A 12,959-nucleotide genomic window follows, 5' to 3' on the forward strand; every position below is an offset into this window, starting at 1 on the left:
TACATTATTCTCAATTGTATTGATTATCACTGGGAAAAATATTCAGTGAGGACCTCAAAAAGCAAAGCTTACTGCACTCCCTAAAATTCATATGTTGAAGCCCTAACCCCAGACATGATTACTTGGAAACAGGGTCTTTAAGAGGTAATTAGCTTTAGTGACATTATGAGGATGAGGCTTTCATGATGGAACTAGTGCCCTTATAAGAAGAGAAGAGAAATTGCACTTTCTCTTCTCTCTCTCTCTCTCTCTCTCTCTCTCTCTCTCTCTCTCTCTCTCTCTCTCTCTCTCTCTCTCTCTTCTCTCCCTCTCCTCTGTAAAGACACAACAAGAAAATGCTCATTTGAAAACTAGGAAAAGGGCTCTTCCAGAACCTGACCATCCTGACATCCATATCTCAGACTTCCAGCCTCCTAGACTGAGAAATAGCTATCTGTTGTTTAAGATAACCCTAGTCTGTGATATTTGTTATGGCAACTTGGGCTAAGATACCCTCCTAGACTTTCTCCTAGGAGTGGCAACCCCATATAAGTGGTAACAAGAATATATTGTATACTGTCTGCTCCCAGTTCCCTCAACTCTTCCATTCTTTAAGAAGCTCAAAAAAGTCTCAAATTGCTTTGAAGTCACTTCTGTCTTCTTGTTTGTCCTCTTCCAGGCTATGTTCATGTGAAAAATTCCAAACATTTACATGCTTGCACATTTTATATATGAAATATCACAAGACGTTTGAAGATTGGATCAGGTTCTTCTGACTTTCACTCCAAGCTTCCCTTTCTCCTACAAAGAAGCTGTGGAATAGAATAAGGCTGCAATTCTGTGCTGCAGTTAGAAGAAAAGTGGACATTCTTGGGAAATAGTACATTACAGAGAAGATTTTTGAGAGAAACAAAACTCCAAAGCAAGAATTGGAGGCAGTGGTTGAGAAGTTAGGAGAGTCAGTGTCACTGTGTGGAGTGGACATCAAATGAGTAGGAATGGCAACAGCTGATGTGACTTATATTCTTCTGTAACTTCTAAAGCTCCTGATACTATTTGTAGTGAAACAATCCTTTCCAGAATTTGGAAAGAATCCACTTGAAGGATTAAATGGTAAACTATAGGCAGGTATCTACCTCACAGGGCTGTTGGAGAAATTAAGTTACAGAATGTATAGGCAGTACTTAACATGGTCTTATGGCAATCATTCCATCAATGGAAACTGTAGTAGTAATTGTTTTTATTGTTGTAGTTATTGGTTAAATTAAGGTTTCCTATCACAGTAACTGTGCTCTTGGCAATTTTGGATTTCCTCTGAGTTTGTTTTTTAGTCTAATCAACTGTAGTACTGAAGGAAACAGTGTGTTGATAACAATCCTGTAAAATAATGTGAACAATTAATCAAATAGATGAAATGTACCATCTATCTTGCAATACAACTTAGGAGTCATCAGTGACCTCTCTCTTTCTCTCTCTCTCTCTCTCTCTCTCTCTCTCTCTCTCTCTCTCTCTCTCTCTCTGCCCTCTACTCTCAATTTAACACCATGCTGTACTTCTCTTCATAAATATCCCTTGACTGGCATTCAATTGTTCTCCTAATTTCTACTGTAATGCTTCTCCATTTTCTATTTTTCACAAAAAATTCAGAATAATCTTTTGAACTTGTAAATTAAGATATCCCAATGATCATAACAATTTGATCACATGCAATTATCTTCATCCCTTTGTCAAACCCCACTAAAATGACAATTTCAGTAATTTAGGGATAGAGAATAACACTTCAATTTTTGAAGCTAGAAGATAGAAATACAGAACCAAGAAAGTGAATTCAAAACTGTCAGTGGGAAAAGTTGATAAGCAACACAATTCACACCAAGAACCTCCAAGAGGCTCAAAAATTGGTGGTATCGGTACTCCTAGAAGTAAAGATGAAAGTAAAGCTGAAAAGGAGAATGTTGATTGAAATTTCAAAAGTAGTCAGATTCCAAGATCTCCACATCACCACACAGTGGAGTGATTGTCTATACTCTTAACTCTCATAGAATGTGAGGTTGTTCTATAGATGGGGTAAAACAGAAAACGTCTGGACTGGGGAAGCACTGAGCACAATTGAGGAAGAGGCACCATATGGCAAATAGGAGCATTAAGAAGATTACAAAATGACTATTGAGACTCCCAGATTCTTACTCCACTTAGGCCTCAGAATACTGGCAGTCAGGCTTACAAGCTCAAGGAAGGGTGTTGGAAGATTCTTCTCTGGCAATGTTAAAACACCAGAAATAAACTAATGTTGCTGATTGAAGGGGTTATCCAATGAAATGACCTAACCACATCATGTAGTGAATCCCATTGTGGCAGACCTTAAAGAGATCAGCAATGATTCCCACCTCCTGGTGTTCACGCTTTTGTGTAATTCTCTCCCTTTGAATGCAGGTGGAATCTTCCACCTGCTTCTAAGCTAACACAATATGACAAAGGTGCTAAGTTACATTATATAAGACTCTACATTAGCAGACTGAAGCCAGGGTCTCATTTCATGGACCTAATGAAGTAACAGGTTATGGTGGAGAAGGTTACATAGCAAAGAATTGCCATCGACCTTAAGGAAATTTGGACAGCCCCTGGGAACTGAGGGTGGCCTGCAGCCAATAGCTAGCCAAAAGCCAAGGCCCTCAGTCATGTGACCCAGGGATATAAGTTCTATCAACAACCTGAATAGTCTTGGAAGCAAATTCTTCCATATGCAAAAGTCCAGATGAGATTGCATCCTGACCAACACCTTGATTGCAGAGTGTGGAGTCTGAGCAGAGGATTCAGTGACTCCTGATGCACAGAAACTATGATATTATTGATGTGTCTTGTTTTAAGCCAATAAGTTTGTGGTAACTGGTTACACTATAATATAAAACATGTACTCATAGCCTACAGGTCTCACTAAGCGCTCTAAATCTGAGCAAATGTCAAAGTATAATAAGGTATTTGAAAAAAGTCTCTAATATCAAAGATAGAGACCTAAGCCAAAAAACAAACCAGACACTTAAAAGAAACAGATGAACATTAACAACCATTATTATCTTCAAAAAGATAAGATATTGCATGTACCAAGCAAGAACATGATGATATTATAAAGGATATTTGGAGAACAAAACTGCTCTTTAAATTTCTACTCTTGAAATTCTTACTCTAAGTTGTTGCATGATGAAAAATTGTAGTTTTGTTCCAGGTTCCTGGAACAGCTTCTAAACCCTTGAAATTTCTTAAGTGGTACTATGTCTTTGTTTTTTGTGCTGGACCTCTAGTACCGTGCCAGAATTTATGTCAATGAGTGGTGACTCATGGTGGGCCATTGGATAATTTCAAGATGAGATCTGATCATGCTGGAAAGATCAACCACATGAGTTGAGTTAGGGCTTTGAGCCAGATGATGTGAGTCCTAACTGACTTATGGAGAGAGAAACTGGTATTAGAGATTGAATTCAATCACATGATCAAGGATCCAATCAGTTACAGATATGTAATGAATCTCTAGCAAAAATTCTGAACATCAAGGCTTGGGTGAATTTCCTGTTGGTGAATAAATACATTGATGTTCCAGAAAAATGATATATCCTGATTCCATGGAGGAAGGACATGGAAAGCACAACTTCGATCTCCCCAGACCTCATCCTATCTATAGGTCTTTTCATCTGGGTAGGCCTGATTTATACCCTTTATAATAAAACTATTATCCTAAACATAGTACTTGCCTGACTCCTGTGACTTGGATTAAGGAATTATAAAATCTGAGTAACTCACTGAAACTCCCAAAATTGTAGCCAGTTGATCAAAAGACTGCATATCTTGGGAATACTCAGAAACTTGTGGCTGGCACCTGAAGTAAGGACAGTCACATTAGGGACTATGGCCTTAATGAACAGGATATGCCTTAACTCTACTTAGTGTCAGAATTGCACTGCAATATTGAAGAAGAGTTGAAAGACAAAGCTGAGTCAATTTTTCAAAAATAGAGCAAAAATCAAACACATGAAGAGATAGAAAATAGGAGATAAAATGGCAGCAAATTATAGGACCAGTGCAAGTTGTCCAACATAAGAACGACATGAATTTTAGAAAAAGGTCAGATAGGCAGATAGGGGCCGGGGATTTAGCTCAGTGGTTTCACGGCCTGCTGTGCAAGCGCAAGGACCCGAGTTCGATCCCCAGTACCAAAAAAAAAAAAAAAAAAAAAAAAAAGTCAGAAAACTCAGAGAGAAAAAAAAAAAATAATTCAGAAAATCTCCTAGAATTTTCCCAAACTTATATGCCTCTTTATGATCAAAATCCTGCTTAACTAACTTCTTTCATCTCATACCACCCTCTCCCTTGATCTCCAATCTCTAGCCACTTTGATTTCAGAAGATGAAACTGATGGAAGAGTCAACGCATCTTCATATATTGGGAGATTTGGTCAGCTGAACAACAAGTTATGGATGAGCTGATGTTAAGTATATAAAAAAATAAAAGAGTGGATAAATAAGATATTTAATAGCTCCATTAATAAGCAGGTGTACAAAAAAGGAAAAATGACTATAGTGTGCCACGTAACTCAGCTGTGAACAGGATTTCTATAGTAATAATAGTATAAACTCTGACTATTGATCTAATTGAAAAATATGACATAGTCATTCTAGCAGAGTGGTGGAATCGGAAGTTTGTGTTTGTGCGTGGGGGCTGAAGGCAGTAATATACTAAAACTCTCCTTCATGGAATACATTAACCTGAAAAATTGTGAATTAACTTTATAAGCACACTAGTGAAAGGCGCTCAGAGTAGTTCCTTCTGCAGATTTAGATAGTGGGGCGAGCTCTCATGGTTGCGACAGAAAGTTTATTTCTGTAAACTACATACAAAGAAAACTTTTTTGAAAATAAAAATATATTTTAAAAGAAAATTCAAATTAGATAATGTCACCAGATTGTTTAAAATACTTAATAGCATATTGCTACAATTAAAACAGAATCCTAAATTTTCCCAAACTTATATGGCTCTTTATGATCAAAATCCTGCTTAACTAACTTATTTCATCTCATACCACCCTCTCCCTTGATCTCCAAACTCTAGCTACTTTGATTTGCCTTTTTCTTTTTCAAATACAAGAAGCTTGTTCCCATCTCAGAACTTTGTTATTTGCTATTACCTCTGCTGGAATATTGCCCCCCCAAATATTTTCATAGCTGGTTCTTTTCACAGCACTCATCAAAAAGTTACCTCTTCAAAGAAGACTTCTGTGATCATATAATTTCAAGCAATCAGCTAAATCTAGATTGAACTCCAGTCTATAATCAATTGGCCTGTACTCTTCAAAAATGTCAATGTCATGACAAATAGAAGCTGGAGACTATTCTAGATTTAAAAAAGACTAAAGAGACGAAACAACTAAATGCAATCTATGATTCAATCCTATATTTATTTTTAAAAAAACTATCCAGAACATTATTGGGGCAATTGGAGAAATTTGAATATGTGTTGTATGTTAAATAATATTAATCTATTGTTATTAATTTTCCTGAGTATGATAATCATATTGTGTATGTACGTTCATCACATTTATCATTTTCTAAACATTTTTCAATTTGTATTTACTTGTCTGATACCTGTATTGTCCCAGCCCCTATCCCTATTTGAGTAAGGACAATATCTGTCTTGATTATTGGTAAGTCCCAAGCAGTCACACAAGTGCATACTATGTAATACATGTTAATAATGACATATGGAGTGAATGATGAACAATCCCAAGGAAATTCTGGATTCTGCAGCTGCCAATTAAGGCCTTAAGGCTCAACTGGGTGAGGGCCATGTTATTATTGTAGATGTGAATTTAAGAGAGAGGAAGGGGGAATTTAGCCTACTTGTGACATTTGGAGTATGGTTGAAAGAAATAGGCACTACCAGAAATTGCAGTGACCTCAAAGGCTATAAAAAGAAGATGGAGACTTAAAACAAAAAAGAAAATAATGACCAAGAGCTTCTGAACTGACTGTTTAATGCTTTAATCTCCATCTAAGACAAGTGAGTTATGTGATGTCTTGTCCTTGTAAGTCACTTCAATTGCTAAAGACTTTTCCCTAGCATTCTCTTTTACCACAGAACCAAAGAATGAAGTGTGCGTTTCAAGATAACTCTCAGTAAGGGAGAAGAATTGTAGAGAAAAAGAAAAAAAAATTCAGCTAAGAATACGGTAGGTTGTTCTTTGAAGGAAAAGAAGCCCCCAACCCCCAGCAATTTCATCTGTCAAACCCTCATTCTTAAATTTCTTTCCCTGATGGATTCTCCTTCCTCCTTTATTTTGTCACCCCGTGTTGGTGTCAGAAAGAAGTATTTGTGCAAAGTGATATGATATTAAATTAAATTTATGGAGGGACAACTCTTAGTAAAATTATTCTTTTTCCTTTTTGGATGAGGACACATTTAATATTGAAGATGAGTATTGCAAATACCAACCTTCCTTCTTTAATGACATCACACCATGAAGATTCTAAGACAAAATCTTTTCTACGCTTCCTAACCACCATCACCTGAAGGATATCATCAGCTCTGTGCTGTCTCTCTCTCCCTCTCTCTCTTTCTCTCTCTCTCTCTCTCTCTCTCTCTCTCTCTCTCTCTCTCTCTCTCTCTCTCTCACCTGCACCCACTTCGTCCCCTACACACCTGTGACCTGCCAAAACAAATCCTATTATTTTTTCCCTCTAGGCCACTAGAGCAATATGTTTTCTCTTATTAACCATAACTCAGTTTAGATCCTTTGCAGTCCAGGGCTGTATGAGTTTTTCACCTTTTCCTCATATGTAAACCATAACAGTCAAAGATTCTGCAAAGATCCATGTTTTACTTATCTTTCTTCAAACTCATCTGGATTTCTTTGCATTCAGATTCATAACTATCCCACTCCTGCCTGCCTACAAAGAGCCTTCTCTCATCCTCTGGTCATTCATCATTAGTTTAAATTTCAAATTGGGAATTCCATTAGCATGTTGAGTCCATGGAAGACAAATAACTCATTATGGACCAGTTCCAAATATATAGGCAGGTGCTTAAGCAGATCAAGCCAGCAGCCTTAGCAATGCAGACATGAAACTAGAGGGTGCAGACAAAATCAAGAAGGAATAATGCTTTCATAACTGACCCCAAATTAACTAGATATCTGGTTAGTAGAAGTGGAACAAAGTAGATTTGTAGATGCTTCTGGAATGAAATACACTGGTAAGGATAATTTTTCTCATTGGTTGGTTTTAGTAGATCACTTTTATACTCAAACAATTTCCGTTTGCTCCCAATTTACCTTTAAAATAAAAAATTTTAAACCTTCAGTCTGACATTAAAAGACTTTTACAATTCTCTCTCTCCCTAGCAACTCCTTTGCTCTAATCCACTTCTCATCAATCTTTTATTTCAACCAGCTCAGCTCATTCTCACCACCAGGTTTCTATTCACTCCTTCTTCTTGCCTGTAATGCCTTTCCCCTTCCTCCTTGCTTATCCATGTTAACTGCATTATTCAAGACCCATTTCAAGATATGCCCCCTTCCAAGAGGCCATCCCTATTCACTCAAAACATCACTGACATTTTGTACTAGAACACACCTTAGAGCTAGCTAGTCAAGTACAATTTTATCCCCCACTCTGTTTTTGCAGATGAGAAAACTTAAGAACAAAAGATATGTGCTAAATGATTTCTATAAGATCATGCTATGGGCTTAGAGATGAAATTCTAACCTGTAGCCAGATTTCTGACTTTTTTTATTTTATTGGTACAATTTAGGTATACAATATGACATTCATCATTGGAAATTTGCATCTTTATATAATCTCTCTTGGTTCTTATTTTTCCCCCTTCCCCTGCCCTCCCTTCAACCTCTCCATTCATCCCTATTTACAAAGACTTTGTTTCCATTTTCACATTTTCTCACATTAATTCCATTCCCTTCTTTCCTTTCCACTACCCCTGCCACTTCCCCTTCCCCTTTGCCCCTTTTCTTCCTATTTCACATTATCTATTATACCTTTTAGTCCTTATTTACACTTTCAGTTTTTCACACTAGAGAAACTATTCAGTATTTACACAAATGTGTCCTATTTATTTCACTTAAGAGTATCACCTCAATGTGCATCTATTTAGCTATAAAAGTCTCTGATTTCTCATTTTTGATGGCTGAGTAATGCTCTATTTTATTTTTTAAAAACCCAGTATTTTCTTTGTCCAGTCTCCAGTTGATGGGCATTTGGGCTGTTTCCAAGTTTTAGCTATTATAAATTGTGCTGCTATGAACATGGGTACACATATATCACTGTAGTATGTTTGTTTTAATTCTTTGCGGAAGATACCCAGCAGGGGAATAGCTGGCTCAAATGGGACTTCCAGTCCTAGTTCTTTGAGGTATGTCCATACTTGTTTCCACAGTGGTTGCACCAGTCTGCACTCCCACCAGCAGTGGAGCAGGGTTCCTCTTTCCCCACAGCACTGCCAGCATTTCCTATTGGTTGATTTCATGATAGCAGCCATTCTTTCTGGAGTGAGGTGGAATCTCAGTGTTGCTTTCATTTGTACCTCTCCAATGACCAGTGATGTTGAATATTTTTTCATATGTTTATTTGCTATTTCTACTTCTTTGTCTGAGAACTGTCTGTTCACTTCAGATGCTGATTTTTGGATTGGGTCTTTAAATTTGGGAGGTCTGATCTTTTTAAGTTCTTTATAGATTCGAGATAGTAGACCTTTGTCTGAGGAGCAGCAGGTAAAGATTTTTTCCCACATTGTGGGTTCTCTCTTCACACTGTTGGTAGTTTCCCTTGCTGTGCAGAAGCTTTTCAGTAAGAAGAGATCACACTTGTTGTTAGTTTGTGCTAGGTCATGGGCAACTGAGGTTTTGTTCATAAAATCTTTTCCTACACCAATGTCTTCAAGAGTTCTACCTAACTGATGTTCCAGCCAGTTCAGCGTTTCTATTTTAATATTTATATCTTTAATCCATTTCAATTTTAGTTTAGTGCATGGTGAGAGATATAGGTCTAGTTTTAATCTTTGGCAAGTTGAAACCCAATTTTTCCAGCACCATTTATTAAAGAGGCTATCTTTCCTCCAGTGAGGGTGTTTGGCTCCTTTGTCAAAGATGAGGTGGCTGAGTGTGTCTGGAGTTGTTTCTGCATCTTCTAATCTGTTCCACTGATCCTCAGGTCTGTTTCTTTGCCAGTACCATGCTGTTTTTATCACAGTAGCTTTGTAGTATAGTTTCAAGTTGGGGATTGTGATACCCCCTTCCATGTCTCTGTTACCTAGAATTGCTTTTGCTATTCTGGGTCTCTTCTTGTTCCAAATGAATTTTTGGATTGTTTTCTCAAGGTCCATGAAGTATGCTGCTGGGACTTCAATTGGAGTTGCACTGAATCTATAGAGCAATTTTGGAAGTATGGCCATTTTCACTACATTGATCTTTCCTACCCAGGAGCAGGGGATGTCTGTCCATTTTCTGATATCATCTTCAATCTCTCTTTTCAGAGTGCCATAGTTTTCAGAGAAGAGGTCTTTGATTACTTTTGTTTGTTTGATTCCTAGGTATTTCAGTTTTTTGAATGCTATTGTGGAAGGAATTGTTTGCCCTATTTCTCTCTCAGTGAGTCTATTGTTCGTGTAGAGGAAAGCTATTGATTTTTGTGTTGACCTTGTATCCAGATACTCCACCGCATTTGGTTATTAAGTCTAGAAGACTTTTGGTGGAGTTCTTGGGGTCTTCCGTATAGAGTATCATGTCATCTGCAAACAATGACAATCTGACTTCTTCATTTCCCATTTTAATTCCTTTTATTTCTTTCACTTGTCTAATTGCCATGGCTAATGTTTCCAAAACTATATTGAACAGGAGTGGTGATAGTGGACATCCTTGTCTTGTTCCTGATTTTAGTGTGAAGGATTTCAGTTTTTGCCCATTTATATGATATTGGCTGTTGATTTTTCATAGATGGCTTTTATCAGATTGAGGTGGAGACCATCTATTCTGATTTTTTGTAGTGTTTTTATCATAAATGCATGTTGGATTTTGTCAAATGCTTTTTCTGCATCTATTGAGATAATCATATGGTTTTTGTCCTTGGCTCTATTGGTATAGTGTATTGCATTTATTGATTTGTGCATGTTAAACCATCCCTGCATCCCTGGGATGAATCCCACTTGGTCAGGGTGTATGATCTTCTTGAAGATCTGCATTTTATCTGCCAGTATCTTATTAAGGTTTTTTGAATCTATGTTCATTAGTGAGATTGGTTTATAGTTCTCTTTTTCGGTTGGGTTTTTGTCTGCTTTGGGAATCAAGGTGATGCTTGCTTCCAGGAATGAATTTGGGAGTATTGTTTCCCTTTCAATTTCACTGAAGAGTTTAAACAGTAGTGGCAGTAGTTCCTCTCTAAATGTCATGTAGAATTCAGCAGTGAAGTCATCAGGACCTGGGCTTTCCTTAGTTGGTAAGTTTTTAAATATGTTTTCAATTTCATTGATTGATATTGGGTCCTTTAGAATTTTTAGGTCTTCTTCATTCAACTTTGGTAATTCATATGTATCTAGGAATCTGTCCATTTCTTCTGTGTTTTCCATCCTATTGGCGTATAGTTTCTGGAAGTAGGTATTGATGATCCTCTGGATTTCTGCTAGGTCCATTGTAATTTCACCCTTTTCATTCCTAATTGCATGGATTTGGGCCTTTTCTTTCCTTTTCCTGATAAGATTGGCTAAGGGTTTGTCAATTTTGTTGATTCTTTTGAAGAACCAACTGTTAGCTTCATTGATTTTTTGTATTGTTCTCTTTGTCTCCATTGCATTGATTTCTGCTCTGATCTTTATAATTTTCTCCTTTGTATGAGCTTTGGATTTGTCCTTCTCTTCTTTTTCTAGAAGTTTGAGGTTCAACATCAGGTTGTTTAATTCAGCTCTCTCTGTTTTCCTAATATGTGCATTCACTTCTATGAATTTTCCTCTTAAGACTGCTTTTATTGTGTCCCATAGATTCCAATATGTTGTATTGTCATCGTCATTTAATTGTAGGAACTGTCTGATTTCTCCTTTAATTTCCTCTGTGACCCATTGGTTATTCAGTAGTGTGTTGTTCAATTTCCATGTGTTTATGTAATTTTTGCGGGGTTTTTGCTATTGATCTCCAATTTTATTGCACTATGGTCTGATAATATACAAGGGATAACTTTAATTCCTTTGCACTTACTTAAACACATTCTATGAGTGAGTTTGTGGTCTATTTTGGAAAACGACCCTTGTGCAGCTGAAAAGAATGTGTATTCTGATTTTGTGGAGTGGAAGACTCTGTAAACATCTGTTAAGTTCATTTGTTCAAGAGTTCTATTGAGTTCTAGGATTTCATTATGTATTTTTAGTCTAGTTGATCTATCTATTTGTGACAGTGGGGTATTGAGTTCTCCCACTACTATTGTATTAGTGCAGATATGACTTTTCATGTCCATTAGTATTTGTTTTATATAGTTGGGCACACTAATGTTTGGTGCATAGATATTTAAGATTGTCATCTCTTCCTCTTGAATTGTTCCGTTTACAATGATGTAGTGTCCTTCTTTGTCATTCTTTTTTTTTTTTTTTTTTTTTTGGTACAGGGGATGTCTTAATCAGTGTTGGTTTGCAATCCACTTGATTTGCAAAAAGGATAGCTTCTCTGGTTTTTTTTTCAGGTTCCCGTGGAGTATTGTTTTCCACCCTTTTACTTTCAATCTATGAGTTTCTTTTTGAATTAAGTGTGTTTCTTTTATGCAACATATTGTTCGATTTTGCTTCTTAACCCATTCTCCCTGTCTATTTCTTTTTATTGGTGAATTGAGACCATTAATGTTGATGGTTATAACTGCTATGTATTGACTTATCTTTGTCATGACTTTTTCTTTTTGTTGGATTCTCCCCCTTCACATTTTATTTCTTGTCGTGCCTGATGGATTCATTCTGCTGTGCATCCTGGGATTGTGATCCTCATTGTCTTTTCCTAGGATATAGCATAAAATTTTTTGGAGTGCTGGTTTGGTATTCATGAAGTTACTAAGGTGCTCTTTTTCATGAAAGTATATTATTTCTCCATCAATTTTGAAAGATAGTTTTGCAGGGAACATCAGTCTGCATTGGAGGCTTGTTTCCTTTAGTGCTTGGAATATGTCACTCCAAGCTCTTCTTGCCTTGAGGGTTTGTGTTGAGAAGTCTGCTGTTTTTCTGATGGGCTTTCCTTTGTATGTGATTTTTTTCTTTTGTCTAACTACTTGTAAAATGTTGTTCTTCTGTTGGGTTTTTGGAATCTTTACTATTATATGCCTATGTGTAGCTGTTTTTGATCAAGGCTAGTTGGAGTCCTATATGCCTCACTTATCTGTATGTCCAGCTCTTTTCCCTTGCTTGGGAAGTTTTCTGCCATTACTTCTGTGAACAGTTTTTTTATGTCATCTGCACTTTTTCCTGTTTTTTGTTGACTCCAATCAGTCTTACGTTATTCTTCTTTGCATCGTCTAGCAGCTGCTGGATTGATTTCTCGTGGTCCCTTACAATTTTAAAACAATTTTTCTTTTCCTGTTCACTAATTGCAACCTCATCTTCTATATCTGAAATTCTGTCCTCACATGGGCTCATTCTGCTGTATAGGCTATTAGTGGAGTTTTGAATCTCCTGGAAATCTGTTTGTATCTGTTTTATGGATTCTGTTTGTTTCCTATGTTGGGATTCCATCATGTTCCTCAGCTCCTCTCTAGATTTGTTAATCATTATCTTGCACTATCTCTGCTGTTATCTGAGAAATTATTTCTGATTTCATTTTTTCCAGATCATCTTTTGTTGCCATTTAAGGGAGTCCAGGTTGTTGAGTATCAGAGTGCTCCATCTCCTTTCCCTTTGAGGTTGCTGTAGGTGATCTGGAAGTCTGGTTTTGAGACTTGTTTACATGTCTTCTGATTTCA

The sequence above is a fragment of the Heterocephalus glaber genome, unplaced genomic scaffold (assembly GCF_053883595.1).
Source record: "Heterocephalus glaber isolate CG9 unplaced genomic scaffold, H.glaber_assembly_v1.0 deba00001546, whole genome shotgun sequence".
Classification (NCBI taxonomy): domain Eukaryota; kingdom Metazoa; phylum Chordata; class Mammalia; order Rodentia; family Bathyergidae; genus Heterocephalus; species Heterocephalus glaber.